The sequence below is a fragment of the Brachycentrus maculatus genome, unplaced genomic scaffold, assembly GCF_059751285.1.
Source record: "Brachycentrus maculatus isolate JH-2025_06_01 unplaced genomic scaffold, ASM5975128v1 h1tg000369l, whole genome shotgun sequence".
NCBI classification, from domain to species: Eukaryota; Metazoa; Arthropoda; class Insecta; order Trichoptera; family Brachycentridae; genus Brachycentrus; species Brachycentrus maculatus.
In genome coordinates, this window is record NW_028281118.1 from 284,005 (window position 1) to 300,091 (window position 16,087).

At 34.2% G+C, this 16,087-nt stretch overlaps 1 pseudogene across 1 annotated transcript in view; it reads left to right on the forward strand.

Moving 5' to 3' along the window:
• The window catches only part of LOC148303420 (fat-like cadherin-related tumor suppressor homolog), a 253,885-nt pseudogene that overhangs the window by 232,649 nt on the left and 5,149 nt on the right, over positions 1–16,087 (forward strand). The window contains exons 16-33 of the transcript XR_015838491.1: positions 22–246; positions 474–710; positions 1,088–1,288; positions 1,791–1,985; positions 4,120–4,325; positions 5,277–5,585; positions 5,764–5,908; positions 6,005–6,166; positions 6,256–6,573; positions 6,665–6,967; positions 7,074–7,310; positions 7,392–10,189; positions 10,573–10,825; positions 11,282–11,470; positions 11,997–12,155; positions 12,446–12,606; positions 14,885–14,984; positions 15,064–15,296. The product of XR_015838491.1 is annotated as a fat-like cadherin-related tumor suppressor homolog (transcript). The remainder of the gene's footprint in view (positions 1–21; positions 247–473; positions 711–1,087; positions 1,289–1,790; positions 1,986–4,119; positions 4,326–5,276; positions 5,586–5,763; positions 5,909–6,004; positions 6,167–6,255; positions 6,574–6,664; positions 6,968–7,073; positions 7,311–7,391; positions 10,190–10,572; positions 10,826–11,281; positions 11,471–11,996; positions 12,156–12,445; positions 12,607–14,884; positions 14,985–15,063; positions 15,297–16,087) is intronic.

Consider the following 16,087-nt stretch of genomic DNA (forward strand, 5'->3'; position numbering starts at 1 on the left):
GTTCTCTCTTTACTTATACAGGCGTCACACCATGCTACAGCGAAACAACGGTCATTGTAAAAGTTGTGGATAGATCAATGCCTGTTTTTGATAAACAGTTTTACTCACTGGTTGTCAAAGAAAATGTAGAAGTTTTTAGTCCTTTGGGCTCTCCATTGCTCGCTTCATCTCCACTTGGAAGGAAACTAATTTACAGCATCGTTCAAGGGAATGAAAAAGAGAAGTTTACTCTTGATTTTAACACTGGTATGTATGTCTTAAATTATATTATTTTGTGAAATTTTGAAAATATTGCTGTAACATAACAGATGTTAAGATAACTCGCGCAAATGATTAATTTATGATATTTTTGTATTGCAATCAGCCCCGGATAGCAATAATGGTCCATGTAAGTAAAAAATGTTATCTCCACGGAAAAGACTATGAAACTATTTTTTTTCACCTACATAATTTGATCAATCTTTTTTCCCCAGGCGTAATTTTTGCTACTGAGGAACTCGATTACGAAGATCAACAGTTGCACCAGCTTACAGTTCGTGCTACAGACAGTGTGACAGGAATATTTGCCGAAGTGACAGTTTCGATTGTAATAGATGATGTAAATGATTGCCCTCCGGAATTTGCAGCTGACAGCTACCACATATCCGTCTCCGAAGCATCACCTTTTGGGACTCTGTTATCGAAAATGGAAGCATATGACAATGATACTGGTAAAACAAATATTTGATATTTTGTTTTTCAAATAAATATGTATTCTATAATGGCAGTTATTCAATTGAATCTTTTTATGTATATTCAAACATTTATAGCGAGGAAACCTTTACATTTGTATAGAATATTTTCATTCAAACAAATTTTTTTGTTTTTTAAGAAAAACATACAATCGTTAGACATTTTATTTCAAATGATAGCTTAATTAAATTTAAAAAAAAAAAAAAAAAAAACTTGAGATTTTATTTAGTTCATGTTATAAACATAATTATGAAATGCAATTAAAATTTTGCAGTTTTAATTGGTATAACACAAACTAAATGGTGAATGATAAGGAGTGTTGAATTTATGTATTTTTTTTAAACTTCAATTCAAGGTATCAACAAAGACATCACCTATGCAATGTCCACTCCAGGAAACAATGCGAGTCTGTATTTTCACGTGGACCCTACAGACGGTAGCATTTATTTGAAGAAAGCTTTAGACCGTGAGACATTTTCAACTCATCATTTTTCTATAGTTGCAACTGACAAGGGTATACCATCATTATCCAGTACTGTCCATGTGTGGGTAACAGGTAATTAATACAATTTTTTTTTTATTTACTATTGCCTTTTTTTATTTATTATGCTAGCAAAATTATTGATCAAGTTTACAATCCATTGTTCCGATGTGATACACTATGCATCATTGATGTAGACAAGAGTTAAAAGAAGAAAACTGTAGGTACCTATTAATTTTTTTAAAACTAATAATCATATTTTGTATTCTACACAGCAGTCTTTTTTTATTTATTTATTTTATAAAGTTACAAGAGTTTTTTTACTATTTATTTCATTTTCTAGACATTTCTACTTTAAAATCTTAAAATGAACTAAGCAGTTCTCTCCAATAAAGAGACTAAGCTCTTATGCTTGTAGAGGGACTTAAACTTATTATTTATGTTTGTGGGTGATACAATTGCATCCGGAACAACAATATTATAACATTGTTCTAGCTGTTTTTCTTTATTTATTCATTCTTTTGTTCCTGTCAACCCATAGCAACAATCTGAATCTAATATGTTATATTTATTTAAGTATTGGATATGAATGACAACGCTCCCTTCTTTGAGCAATCTGTGTACACAAGCATGGTCTCACAGCACGCAACTCGCGGCCAGTTTGTGATGCGTGTAGCCGCTAGTGATCCCGATGTGGTGGACCTGGGTCACTTGACCTATTCAATAGTTGGAGGAAACGATAGACAAACATTTTTTGTCAATCACACAAATGGTAAGAAAAGTTCATCATATAATGAATTTATTTTTTGCATTATTTATCAATTTCAAAGATTACTGACACTATGAATAATATTGTCATCATTTCAAAACAATTTAATTGTAATATGTTGCTAATGGAAAAAAAAGATATGCACCCATAGATGTAGAGGTTAGTGTCTTTGTAGTGTGGTTCCTCGAGCGCCCGACGCGGCTGCTGAGAGAACCACGCTCCATCATTTATTTAATTTTCTCCGAACATTTACATCTCAAGCCTACAATTTTTTGCTCACCTATACATATTGTGATTGGTGTTAACTTGAAATGGTTAAAAGTTATAATTTTATAAAGGTTAGCTATTAACTGATGAAAGTGCATCAACAATATCATTGCGTCGTTCAATATAGCAATGCTGGTCTAAACGGTGTAGTGTATTTCTAAGAATCTGTGCCGAATGAACACATGTGGCAAGTTGGCGTTAAAAAGTGCTTTGTGTTCGTCCCTTAAGGGTACTTTACGACCATAGTGTATTCATCGGAAACCCCTAACTTCACGGGGATAAAAATGTGCAAAGACAATACCAATATGAGAACATGTGCTTAAATGGTTAAATTTTATGAAATCGAACTACAAACTTAAATACCTCAATTGCGCCAGCTCCCATAAGCATGAAAGCGAAAGCGGAAAACCTCAAAGACAAAACCATCATGTCGGATCACGGAAGGGCGGCAAAAGAGGATAAAAGTGAAGTCCCGTTTGAACTGCTAGTTTGGAAGTTGGAAGTTGGCCATCCACAATGACAAGGAGATCAACAAGCTGCCCTCCAGCGTGACGACCATCGCTCGGGAAGGCGTCCTGCTCAACACCTTGGTCATTCTCCAGCCCATGGGATCAAGAGCAAGGCGCTTTAATTTGTCGGCGCATCTTTTCCCCGCTCCAGACTCGACAGCCCGAGATCGATTGACGACATTTTAATCAAATTTTTTATATCATTATCATCATCATCTTATTATTATTATTATTATCCATGTCTTTATAAGCGCCCTTGAGGTAGTATTTTACGAAAATGGCGCTATAAAAATTATCCAAATTATTATTATTATTATTTGTATGTTTCGAGGTTGATTCTTGGATGGTCAAAATAAACATCATTTTCACTTAATATTTATTTTAAGAAACCTGAAGCGTAGAACTAATCACGTTGTTTTCAAATAATTAACAATGAAATAACACTACATTGTTATGTTACATTGCCATATGCACCATTAGGCGTGAATGGGGGTTAAAAGACAAAAGTATTGGTTCAATACTTAAGTGTTCAGTTTGACTGCGGATTTCGTAGCATAACTGAGAAATTACTTAAAAAAAGAGGATGTTTTTCTAGAAACAGTTCCAATGGTCCAGTGGTTAGTGTCACAAATTCTTGAGTCAGAAGCTCTATGTTCAATTCTGCTCTATGTTGCAATCTGACTCGGTTTGATTCCTATTTTCAAAACATAAGCCGCTACTGAAGCTTACCTAATAATAATATTATATTTAAATATTTGTGTGTAAAATATCGTTAGAACATAAATATTAGAAATTACTTGTATGTGAGAATATTCTTGTGAAGTGAGTTTAGTCTTTCTTTAAGAATCTAAGCCAACAACACTATAAAATCTTCTATTTGTTAAAATAATATTTGTTACTGCTAATGGTACTGGAACATTGATGATTAGGTAGACGGAAATGCGTAAATGAAGACAATTATTTATTTTCCGAAAATTACAAAATTATCAAGGCGAGAAGAGCAAAGCGACGCCAATAAATTGAGTGAGGCACGATGTTTCGCTTCTTAATAGTACTGAGTATAAACACAAAGAAAACACGTCACCAAACCGATCAAATAATACTCAGTACTCTAACCCAAAGGACAAAGAGCGAGCGCGACGTATTAATCTTATCTGAGCATACAAAAATTTACTCTCCACCCTTTATATATGATTTTAAAGGAGTTGCATGTGGTGGGGACAATATTGTAAACAAAATAAGAGTCGGTGAACTGCGTCTCTTTGTTCTTCTCGCATACATTTATGAATACAATTTTAATACACAAATTCTTATAAATACACAATTTTTGGAATAAACAATATTTATTTAATTATTTTCAGGTGACATCAGTCTTGTGAATATAGAAAAATTTGGAAATCATCCTCTAGTTGTGCTGAATGTATCTGTGTCTGACGGAGTCTACACAACATTTTGCCGAGTGAAAATAGCCCTACATCCGGCGAATAAACATGTTCCCCAGTTTATTCATGCACTTCAAGAGTCGTCTGTCATGGAAAATAAACCACCCGGATTGCTCGTAGCTGTTGTAAGTATAAGTTATGAATTTAAAAACTGAAACCCTCTTTGTAATTTTTTTGATTACCTTTAATAAGTATAAAATATAAAAGTGACAAACCTTTAGACAATATGGTATTTTTAAGAGTTTATTTTATTATTTTTATTTGTTCTTATTTTTGTTGAAGTTTGGAAAGGGGAGACATTTTTTGCAACTCTGAGTGTTTTATAAGCCATTTCTGCTATTCTCTTTTTCCTACCTACTATTCTGTCTCATTTTTCTTAACCATATAGCTGTAATATATTTTACCCTGAGCTCTTTCACTAACATCATATGTGTCCCATCAAATATATTCTACTACTATTTCCAAGAATCTGGAGCGCAGGACTGATCATCTTGCCTCATGTAATTGGAGACCAAACTAATACTATTTTGTCCAATGCGATGCCATATGCACTTTTAGATCATAAAAAGCGAAGAAAAAAAACCAGTATATGTGTATGAAAATAAGATTGATTAATTGAGAAGCAGTCAATTCATATATCGCTCACTCCTTTCAACAACGTCATATCAAAAATCGTAAATTTTCAGCTGGGCATGTTTTCGGAATGCCCAGAAAATGTACTATATCCCAGCAAAAGCGGTATATTTTTAACTTAATATTTACTCGCTACAGGGCTGAAAGTGTTGTTTTTGCATTTTGAAGAATAGGTATTGTTTAATTATTTTTTCAAATATACTAAATATTTTTCAAATGGAGAAAAAACATTCAGGTTTTACCTAAAAAGATCTGTTGTACAGTTAAATGTTCAATAAGTGGCTTGATATTTATTTTTAACAATTTCACTATATTTTTAAACTTTAAAAACGATCTCCTGAAAGATCAAGTTTTTTGATAAATGACATTGTTGAAAGGAGTGAGCGATATTTTACTTATTTTAATATGGTTTATTAATTTATCATTGTATTTTTACAAACTAGGTAAAAGCTGAAGATGAAGACTTCGGAGACTATGGCATGATATTATACTCGATCCCATCAAATTTCATAAAAGAAACCTTCGCAATCAGTAGCCAATCTGGAGAAATAACAACACTAGTGAAATTAGATAGAGAAAAGATAAATGAGTATGATATTCCTGTAATGGCCACGGATGGCGGAGGAAAGTCTACATTCACAATCGTCAAAGTCAAGGTGGAAGATGAAAATGATAATCCACCTATTTTCATATACAGCGAATATAAGAAAGCAATTTATTTGAATCAAAGTGTCTCTAAAGATGTTATCCAGGTGAGTTTTAACCCCTTTCAACCCAAATAAGTTCCCAAGGCAAAAAACAAATCTATGCAATAGTTTCCGGGAACAGGCCATCTTGAAATATGGGTATATTTATGTTTTATTTATGAAACATATAGCCATTTTACTAATAACTCTTACTATGGTTATTAAACAGAAAGCATTATTGCAGGTCAAAGCTGAAGACATAGATGATGGAGTTAACGGAGAGATAACTTATGCGTTTTACGATGCTGAAAACTCCGGTATTAATGAACTATTTGAAATAGATTCTCTAACTGGATCCATTTCTCTAATCAGCGAAGCTACATCATGGGGTGTGTATTATTTGAAAATTTTTGGATTATACATATAGTACGTACCTCCCAATGTATGTATGTTTGAATTAATTCATTAATTTTTTTGAATTCTAGAGTCACAAGTATATCAGTTTTGGATACGTGCAACAGATAACGGTGTTCCTTTTCAACAGTCGGATGTGTCAGTCGAAATATACATTGTTTCTCAAGATGATATAATACCAATATTTGACATTAGTCATGATAAATATTTTGTTGTGGAAAACTCAGCTCAAGGTAAAACTTTTTTGTAATTCATGTTTATTTTGCTTAATCAGTTTATTTTGTTTTTATTTATTTCAGAATCCAATTTTTATATTTTCCAGGGACTGTCATCACACATTTAAAAATTACATCGGAAATTCCTGTGACTTACCGAATTCTTCCATCGCATTATGATTCTTCATTATTTCATGTTGATTCTCTGGGCCAACTTATAGTTTCTGGGTCTTTGGACAGAGAAAAAAGAGATTCTTATTCCATCGGTGTTTTGGCGGAAACTTTGGATTCGCCACCAATTGCCGCTTTTACAGAGATCATTTTAAATGTTTTGGATGAAAATGACAATGCACCTTTTTTTCATTCCTCTCCACTATATTTACTCCTTGCCGAAAATACTGAATTGGGTACAACTATTGTAAAAGGTAAAAGTTTTTTTTTAATTTTTAATGAATCGTATACTTAATTTCATACGAGTTTAATTCTTCACATTTCAATTATAATTGTTTGTTTTAGTACAAGCAGAAGACCAAGATTTCGGATCAAATGGAGAAATCAGATATGCCCTAGGAGCGGATGCAGGACTTGTAGGAAACGTATTTGCAATAGACCCCTTTACTGGTTGGATATCAACGCTGACAGACCTTGACAGAGAAACCCAACCGATGTATAAATTTCAAGTTTTAGCAATGGATAATGGACACCAAAAGCATGCGACTAGAATGACTGTCATAGTCCGGCTTAAAGATTATAATGATTGCTCACCCGTTTTCACAAAACAAACATATCAAGCTTCAGTCAAAGAAGATGCAAAACCTGGTACATAAAAATCACAATATTAGATATGTCACGCCGCATAAATTTACATAATTTTTATTTTTATTTGCATTCAGTTTCTTATAATTTGTTACGTTTTGTTTTTTAGGGACCATAGTTATTACTTTGGAGGTAACAGACGATGATCTTGATATATCTCCGATTGAATTTTATATTATATCCGGGGACCCGCAGTGTCAATTTCACATAAGGAACAGTGGAGAGGTTTATATCACAAAAACATTAGATAGAGAAGCTGTTTCACATTATGATCTATATGTTATTGCCACTGATGGGCGCCATACCACATCGACTATGGTATCCATAGAAATTTTGGATGTCAATGGTAGATATTCAAATTATTTATTCGGTTTATTTTTTGCTTTATTTTATTTTCTATGATTCATAATATATTCATACTTTTCAGATAATCCGCCTTACTGCATTAGACATAGATACTATGAAAAAGTCCCTGAGAATGCTGGGATCGGTTCGAGTATTCTGACCGTCTTGGCCAGTGACGCCGATGAAGAACAGAATTCTAAACTGCGTTTTTTTCTGTCTGGCTTCAAATCTGAACATTTTACTATAGATAAACAAAAGGGGGAAATAAAAACAGCCGTTTTATTGGATAGAGAGAAAATATGGAAGTACAATCTAATCGCTCATGTACAGGATAAAGAAAAAACATCTTGGGAATGCACTTGTGAAATAAATATTCAACTGTCTGATATTAATGACAATTCTCCTCAGTTCTCCATTAATCAGTATAGTGTTACACTTCCCGAAGATGTGGAAATAGGTACACTTGTCATGAAAGTAAACGCTGTGGACAAGGATCAAGGAATCAATAGAATTGTTAGATATACTCTCATTGATACTTTACAGGGACAGTTTGCGATCACACCTAACACTGGTATAATAACGGTATTAGCTCCGTTAGACCGAGAAACTAAGAGTGTCTTTAATTTAGAAGTCAGGGCTTCCGATCGCGGCTCTCCTTCACTGTGGAGTCAAGCTATGATACATTTAACGGTGTCCGATGTAAACGATAACCCTCCTGAATTCGGTACCAAAACTTATTTTGCTGTTGTTCCAGAAATTGATCCCATCGGTACAGAAATTTTGAGGGTATTGGCCACTTCGAAAGATTCTGGCATAAATGCGGATATATTTTATTCTATTGTCAATGGAAACGAACATAAAAAGTTTGTTATCGATGCTAAGACTGGGGTGATAACAATAGCTGATATGCTGGATTATGAAAAGTCTAAAGAATACCTCTTAACAATACAGGCCATGGATAGAGGTACTCCTCCCCTTAGTAATGTTGCCACAGTAAATATTTCAGTGGTTGATAGCAATGATAATGCTCCTATCTTCAGACAAAGTGCATACATTGTACAAGTTAGAGAAGATTCGGAGGTTTCTAGTAATATTTTACAAGTAATAGCGGACGATTTGGATAGTGGTTCTAATGGAAATGTATTTTACACGATTGAGAAAGGCGATTCTTCCAGAAAGTTTTCTATAAATCCTGTTTCTGGCCAAATATCTTTAACGTCTCCGCTAGATAGAGAAACTCATACAAATTATGTGTTAGAAGTACACGCTCGAGATAAAGGAATACCCGCTTTGACAAGTTCTGTCATGGTGAACATTGAAGTAACTGATGCAAACGACAATCCACCCATGTTTTCACAGCAAAACTATACAGCAATTTTGCAAGAAGACAAACCTATCGGCTTTGTAGTGATTGAATTTCAAATTGATGACAAAGATATTTACCCAAATTCGGCGCCTTACGCCTTTGATATTCGGTCCGGTAATGACGAATTGGCATTCAACTTGGAGCAAGATGGACTGCTCACATCTGCGATCAAATTTAATCATAAAAGGACAAGTAGATATGTATTGCATATTAGAGTGTTCGATAATGGCTCTCCGCCACTTTACTCCGATACTTGGGTGGATATAAGAATTATCGAAGAATCGCAGCATCCACCGGTGGTCGCCTCATTGGAGATCAGTATTAATACGGTATTGGACGAGTACTCTGGAGGAGAAATAGGAAGAGTCGTTGCGTTTGATCAAGATACATATGACAAACTGACTTATCATTTGATTCCCTTCTCTGAATTAGGCAATAGTACCTCAGACTTGTTCAGAATAAACGAACGCGATGGAAGATTATTCGCACTGCCACAACTGGACGTTGGAGAATATTTTTTAAATATTAGCGTATCAGATGGAAAATTTACCGCTTTCTCTACCGCAAAAGTGTATTTGGAACTAATTACCGAGGAAATGTTAAAAAATTCAGTTGTCATTAGATTCAGAGAGGTCACTCAAAAATTATTTTTACTTAATCATCGCAAAGGGTTTATAAGAGCCGTTAGAAATGCTGTAAACTGTCACCTTAAAGATATTGTCATAATCAGTATTCAACCGTCTTCTGATGATGTCAACTTAGTTCATCATAGGAATAAAAGATCCATTATTTCTAATACGATAAGCGCTCCTCAAAATGTATCTTTTCTATCAAGACAAGCGAGAGGAATATCTCACGACCTGGATGTTTTATTTTCTGTCAAAAAACTATCTCCTCAAGGTAATGTCGGATTCTACAAATCAGAAACTATAAGAAAATTCTTAAATGTAAATTTAGAAGAACTTGAAGAATCTAGCAAACTAGTTGTGGAAGAAATGATTAGAGTAAAGTGCAATGCGCATTATTGCGCTTATGGAGAATGCCAAGAGAAATTGCACCTTGACAAAAATAACATTGTAACCGTACACACAAACTCGATAAGTCTAATAAGTCCTCATCACGAACATAAAACTGAATGCAAATGTCAAGACGGATATGGAGGAGAACGATGCGAAACTATTGTCAATGAATGCGCTCGTAAACCGTGTCCCGAGAATGAGAAGTGCTTTCCTGACAAAAGTATTCAAGGATACACTTGTCGGTGCGTCGACAGAATGGAGGAAGGAAGGTGTCATCTCGAAATGTCTAAATGCTACAATGGAAACTGCTTGAAGCCTGCAAATCCTGTTCATTTTGGCGGAAAAAGTTATGCCCAGTATCGGATTGGAAAAGAAACGTTAAACGGGAAGCGTTTCTTTGAGGATATCTTCATTTTATCATTGAAATTGAAAACAATCAGTCTCTCTGGAAATTTAGTTTTTGCTGCAGGGAAAATAGACTACAACATTTTAGAAGTAAGTAACTTATACTTATTTATTTTTCTTTAAAAATGTTTTATGTGCAAGGAAATTGAGTTATTTATTTGATAAATTTTGGTAGCCATTCTATCATTGGAAGAAAAATATTTTGTTTTTTCATTTGTCATGTTGGTTTGATACTTAAAATTGTGGAGGCAAAAAAAGTGTAGTTTAAAATTGTAAATTTATACAACCATTTGAATATAGAACAAAATATGAAAATATTCATGATTCTAAAATAAGTACCTGCCTTTCTTTATAAAGTTCTTACTTAGTTAGGAAAGTACTTATTTTAGATGTTTACCTATATTTCACTATTTACCCCATATAATTTTTTAAATTATTAAATTCTGATTCTTTGTTTGAAATATTTTCTTCAGATTATGAATGGCATTATCCAGTACCGTCTGGAGTTAGGTTCCGGAGAGGGAGTCATCCGCGTGAGTTCTGTCAAGGTATCTGACGGAAGATGGCACGAAGTGAGGCTAGAGAGAGATGGCAGCAGCGCACGCCTCACAGTTGACGGAAAACACGTAGCACATGGATCAGCTCCAGGCATAAACGGAATCTTGAATTTATTCACTGATGACCTGTTCTTCGGGGCGGAAGTGAGAGAACATCCGGCTATTTTAGGTAATTTTCTTTAATTAACCTGTTAACTGGAGGGTATGTATAAATACGTCAAAAGGATATATTATTACATCCTGTAAATATATGTTGCGCCCTGGAACGGGCGGGACCTTTATTTTCAAACAACAAAGGTAGTTAGTCATCCATACATGTTTCCACATGAATTCTTTTCTATTTGTTTGTAATTTTGTATTTCCCTTTGTGATTTATATATAAATAAATAAAAAAATATATATTTCTTTGTCTTTTATTTTATTTTAAGCATAAATAAAATATATGAAATTACGTCCAATGGGCGTGATGTACTGACACGTCCTATTGAAAGAGTTTGTGCCCGTTGTATGTTACGTAATTAAAAAGTGAACTCCCCGGTTAACAGGTTAACAAAATATGTAATATGTTAGAAAATCTGATACAATTAGTATATATTGAATGCACAACCTGTCATTTTGTTTTAAGGCTTGGAAGATATTCAGCGTGGATTTGTGGGTTGTCTCGGAGACATCCGAGTATCTAATGAAGTAATTCCTCTTCATAATGGAGGATCAGGAGGATCCCTCATACTCAAGAGACTAGCCAATGTTGAATTCAGTTGTCCCACTAATTTAGAACCACCCGGTGCATGCGGGAGCCTGCCTTGTTTAAATGGTACTAAAATCTCATCTTATAAACCTCTTTTTCATGAAATTCATTGGTTCTTTAGTCACACCATTCCTGCATTATATTTTTTGTATTTGGTTTTACAGGACTTTATAAAACTTTTAAATTTGATAAAAGAGTATATTTTTGGATTTTTATATTTTTCATTTCTAATTATCATCATTGTTGATATTTCAATAGAAGAAAGCTGGGGGAAATAACGACAAAATTCAAATACTTAGACCATAACGTCAAAACGTATTCAAAAACATAATTAATGGTCAATGTATTGTATCTTCTGAGTCAAATTAATTTTGACTTTTACCTGTGTTGCTAATCCTTGAGTGTATTTTGACTTAAACAGCTTAGACCGCAGTAGGTGATAAAACATCAGTCAAAAATCTCCCACTCTCAATGTTTATTTCAAATATTATATTGTAAACCATATTTCAAATATGTTTTTCTTTTTTAAACCGCTTAATGCTAGGATTTTTACACAAGAAGCTAGATTTTTTTTTATTTCTCCTTTTTACAGGTGGAACGTGTAAAAATTTGATGATCATTGACAATGAAAAACCGGAATATGAGTGCATGTGCCATGAGCGCTTCACGGGCTCACATTGTGAATTAGATACTGATCCGTGTGCTTCTCAGCCTTGCTTGTATGGAGGTGTATGCTCGCCTTTATCGGAAGGTAAAAATACATGTGAACCATTTTATATGTGCCATACACAAATTAAACTATTACCTTACAAGAACAAAGCCATACAAATGTAAAATGAATTTATCTATGGACCTCGTGAAATTATCAATGCGACCATGTTATCTCCCTCTACTAGTGTTACAATATTTTATCCCAATTAAGTGAGGTGCATTATATACTTGCACCAAAAATTGTAGATATATAAACACAGTTATATTCTTCTGATTGCAACCATTGAATCTTTATATTTTGACATAAATTGTTTGAAAACTTTTGTTCAGGTCAGTTTGAGTGTGCTTGCAATAAGAACCTTTATGGTCGTCGCTGTGAGGTAGGAAGGTGGTGTGGGAACGGAGGTACCTGCCTACACGGAGGACTGTGTGAAGAGGGGGATGCGGGACCTACCTGTCGCTGTCACGGCTACTACGGACCACTCTGTGAGGTGAGATAATTGATAAAATGTTCTTCAAATCCTATGTTTGTTTATCAAGTTCTTGTTTTTCATATTATCTTCAACCAAAGGTACGGTAGGACTGCATTATGAAGGTGATATGTCTTTTGGTTTTGGCCGCAGTCCAGAGCAGTGGCGTGCCCAGGGCTTACCAGTAAGGCAAGCCCATTATTTTTCAGAATAAAATCTTCTTCTCCGTCTTATTCCTCATTGCTGAGGGTTGTGACCCTTGCAGAAGCAATGCATCTTCTCCAGTTATCCCTTGACTGTGCTGCACGTAGCGCATCAACCATTGAAGTGCCTGCTGCTGCCTTAATTTGATCGGTCCATCGTGTGGGGATATCTTCCTCACTCTCTCTTTCCCTCTAGGCTACCGATAACAACTAGTCGTTCCAGGCTATCCTCGTTGCCACGCACAACGTGTTTAAAGAACTGGAGAATCCAAGCGTAGCCAGAATAAAAAAAAACTATGTAATTTTTTCCACATGAATTTTATTTGACCAGCAACCGGGTTTCGTCATAACTGACACCACCAGTCCGATGATGTCGGTTACGACGAAACCCGGTTGCTGGTCAAATAAAATTCAAGTGGAAAAAATTTCATAGTTGTTATTTTATTCTATAAAATGCAGTTCAACCAAGGAATGTCAGGACAAAACTTTATTTAAAAAAAACAATATAAAGATAAACAATGTATTGTAATGAGTGTAAAAAATGCAAAGATGTAATTTTTGTATGGAATAGCCATCACATTGAAATAAAGAAAATGTTGACTGCAGTAAAATACGTTTCTAATACATTTTTATTTTCCACTGGCACTTCGTGATGGAATTGCATTTTAATATATTATTAGATTAAAACCAATATTTTTAGCTTTTCCACTTTATTTTTATCTGACCAGCGACCGGGTTTCGTCGTTACCGACATCATCAGTACATCGACATCGACAGTACCAGTCTGATGATGTCGGTAACGGTAATAAAATGTCGGTAACCCGGTCGCTGGTCAAATAAAAATAAAGTGGAAAAGCTAAAAATATTGGTTTTAATCTAATAATATATTTCAATACGTTTCTAATCCAACGAGTTTTGTATATCGACTGATTAAACTTCCTTTTATGTAATTTAACAGTTGTGATATTTTTAAATCAGGAGTAGGTCTTTGAGACCTTGAGATGTAATCATTTCTTTTTTTTTTAATAAAATTCAATGCGCTCACCTTTCCACTATAAATTAATTCCTTCAACCACTTTTATAAATAAAACAGCACAAACGACATCGGCCGTATCCGAATTCATTATGACGTTCAAACAAAATGTGCTTACGAAAAACGTAGCGAAGAACGATAATAATGCGAAAACTTATTCAAATCTTAATAATTCCTACAATTACCGTATTTAATTATGGATTATCTATTATATTTTATATTTATGAACTCTACAAAGGCATAAAACTAGTTGATAAGCATCTGACAGATGAGTAACAGATAACAATAATGAAATACGTTCGTTACAAATATTGCGAATTGTAGCTAATTTCTTGTAGCTATGTTCACGCTACCGAAGCTGGCTTCCAAACTCGATACAAAATGCCATATAGGTACCTACATTGTACGGTTTAAAGTTATGTTTTTAAACCAAATCAACTATGCGTTTTGCTGGAAGCAGAAGCCCAAATTGAAGCCAATGAGAGCGAGCGAGATGGCTAATCATGTATCGCCTGCACCTGCAACAGACAGGGCGAAAGCCGAATGTTTACACTCGGCTATCTCGGGTAGTACGAAAAAGCGCGCGATAATTTAAAAACAGGCATACATTAATTATGTATTTTTAATAATTGTTGGAGTTGTTAGGCAACCCGGGCTTCTGGGCTTCTAGGGTAGGTCCGCCACTGGTCCAGAGTAACATTTGGCTGGATGAACATTTGGCCAATTGAGCTTTTAGCTAAATGGGCAATTCACTGAATATTTGTAATTATGTAAAAACTCAACCTTTCTTAACCTACTGTTTCAATTATTATTTTTATCATATTTTTCTCTTCTAACCTTAGTCCATACCAAGTGGTGAAAAAGGGTTAACTACATGAAGGCAAGGTACTCAGACCTGCACGTAGATACTATTTATCCCTTGGGAATCAGACGTTATAGGATTCCAGACTTCATAGGATTCCAGGCCTTATAATGCTTATGCTCTAACAACTACACTTGCATATTTGATTTATTTTAAAACATCTGAGCCATTGTCTAATTGTCGAACAATTTTTTTTTTCAGTTTGATGTAGATGAATGCAAAGGAGATCCTTGCTTGAACGGTGCTACTTGTATTAATGAACCTGGAAGTTTTAGATGTGTCTGCCCTCCGGACAAAACAGGTAATTTAAGAATTAAAGTATAAAAATTAATAAAAAATATCTTCTCAATAATTTCTAATTTATTCGGTTTTACTTTTAGGCATGCACTGCGGCAATCCACTCCATTCTGATGCGGTAACTTCGGGGGTTTATGATCTCATCAGTAAAGACAGAATAATTTGGTTATTGGGAGCGATCGGAGGGACATTAGTTCTAGTGATGATGTGTGGAGTGATCATTGGTTGCCAGAAGAGACAATGCCAAATGCCACCCGATGCCAAACCACACGTACTCAATTCTAATTTGAAACAACAAGAAATGCAGATAATTAAGGTACACAGTAAAAAAGTACTAATACAAAATTGTAAAAATATTTTGAGATAAACTTATTTTTCATATATACACTGAGGCCTAGGCGTATGTTTCTAAAGTAATGAGTATTTTTTTTGCTATACAATATATAATAACAAAAGCATTGAATGATTTTTTTTTAACTCCCATTTGAAATAAACCAATTTTTTTAGACTCTTTCTCGTAATTTTATTTAGAATTTCCAGTCAATTAATTTTCTTAGAATCTCTGGAAAGACAGATTAAAAATATTTATATAATTATAGCGCAATTAGAATTATAATTGTTCCATGATGAACTATTGCTATATATTGTTTTTGGCCCATTTTTAGTCAAGTTAATGTGTTTTTTTCATTGCTAAATATGACAATTGCCTTCGCCTTGGTCTTATTAATTTCCTTATTATAGTGCAGTTCTTTCCTAATATCGGTAGTGTAAAGGCAAAGGGGTATATCTGTCAAATTGTTCATTTTCTAAGTTTGTTCCACAAAATGTTGCATAATCTGGCAAAAGAATAAAGTTGTAGTTGCAATACTTATTTAGTTTTCTTATGATATGTACATATAAAAATTCATAAAACAAATGAGTTACTTAATTTCACAAGTTTTTTTTCGCTCTCCTGTGAAATTTAGTCTGAGACAGATATACCCATTTGCCTTTACACTACCGATATGTACTAGACTTATTATTTAAAAATTAGAAATTTTGTGTCAGAGTTTTTGTAATTCTACCCTACTTAGCAACAACTTGAATCCTATTTTCAAATACAAGCCA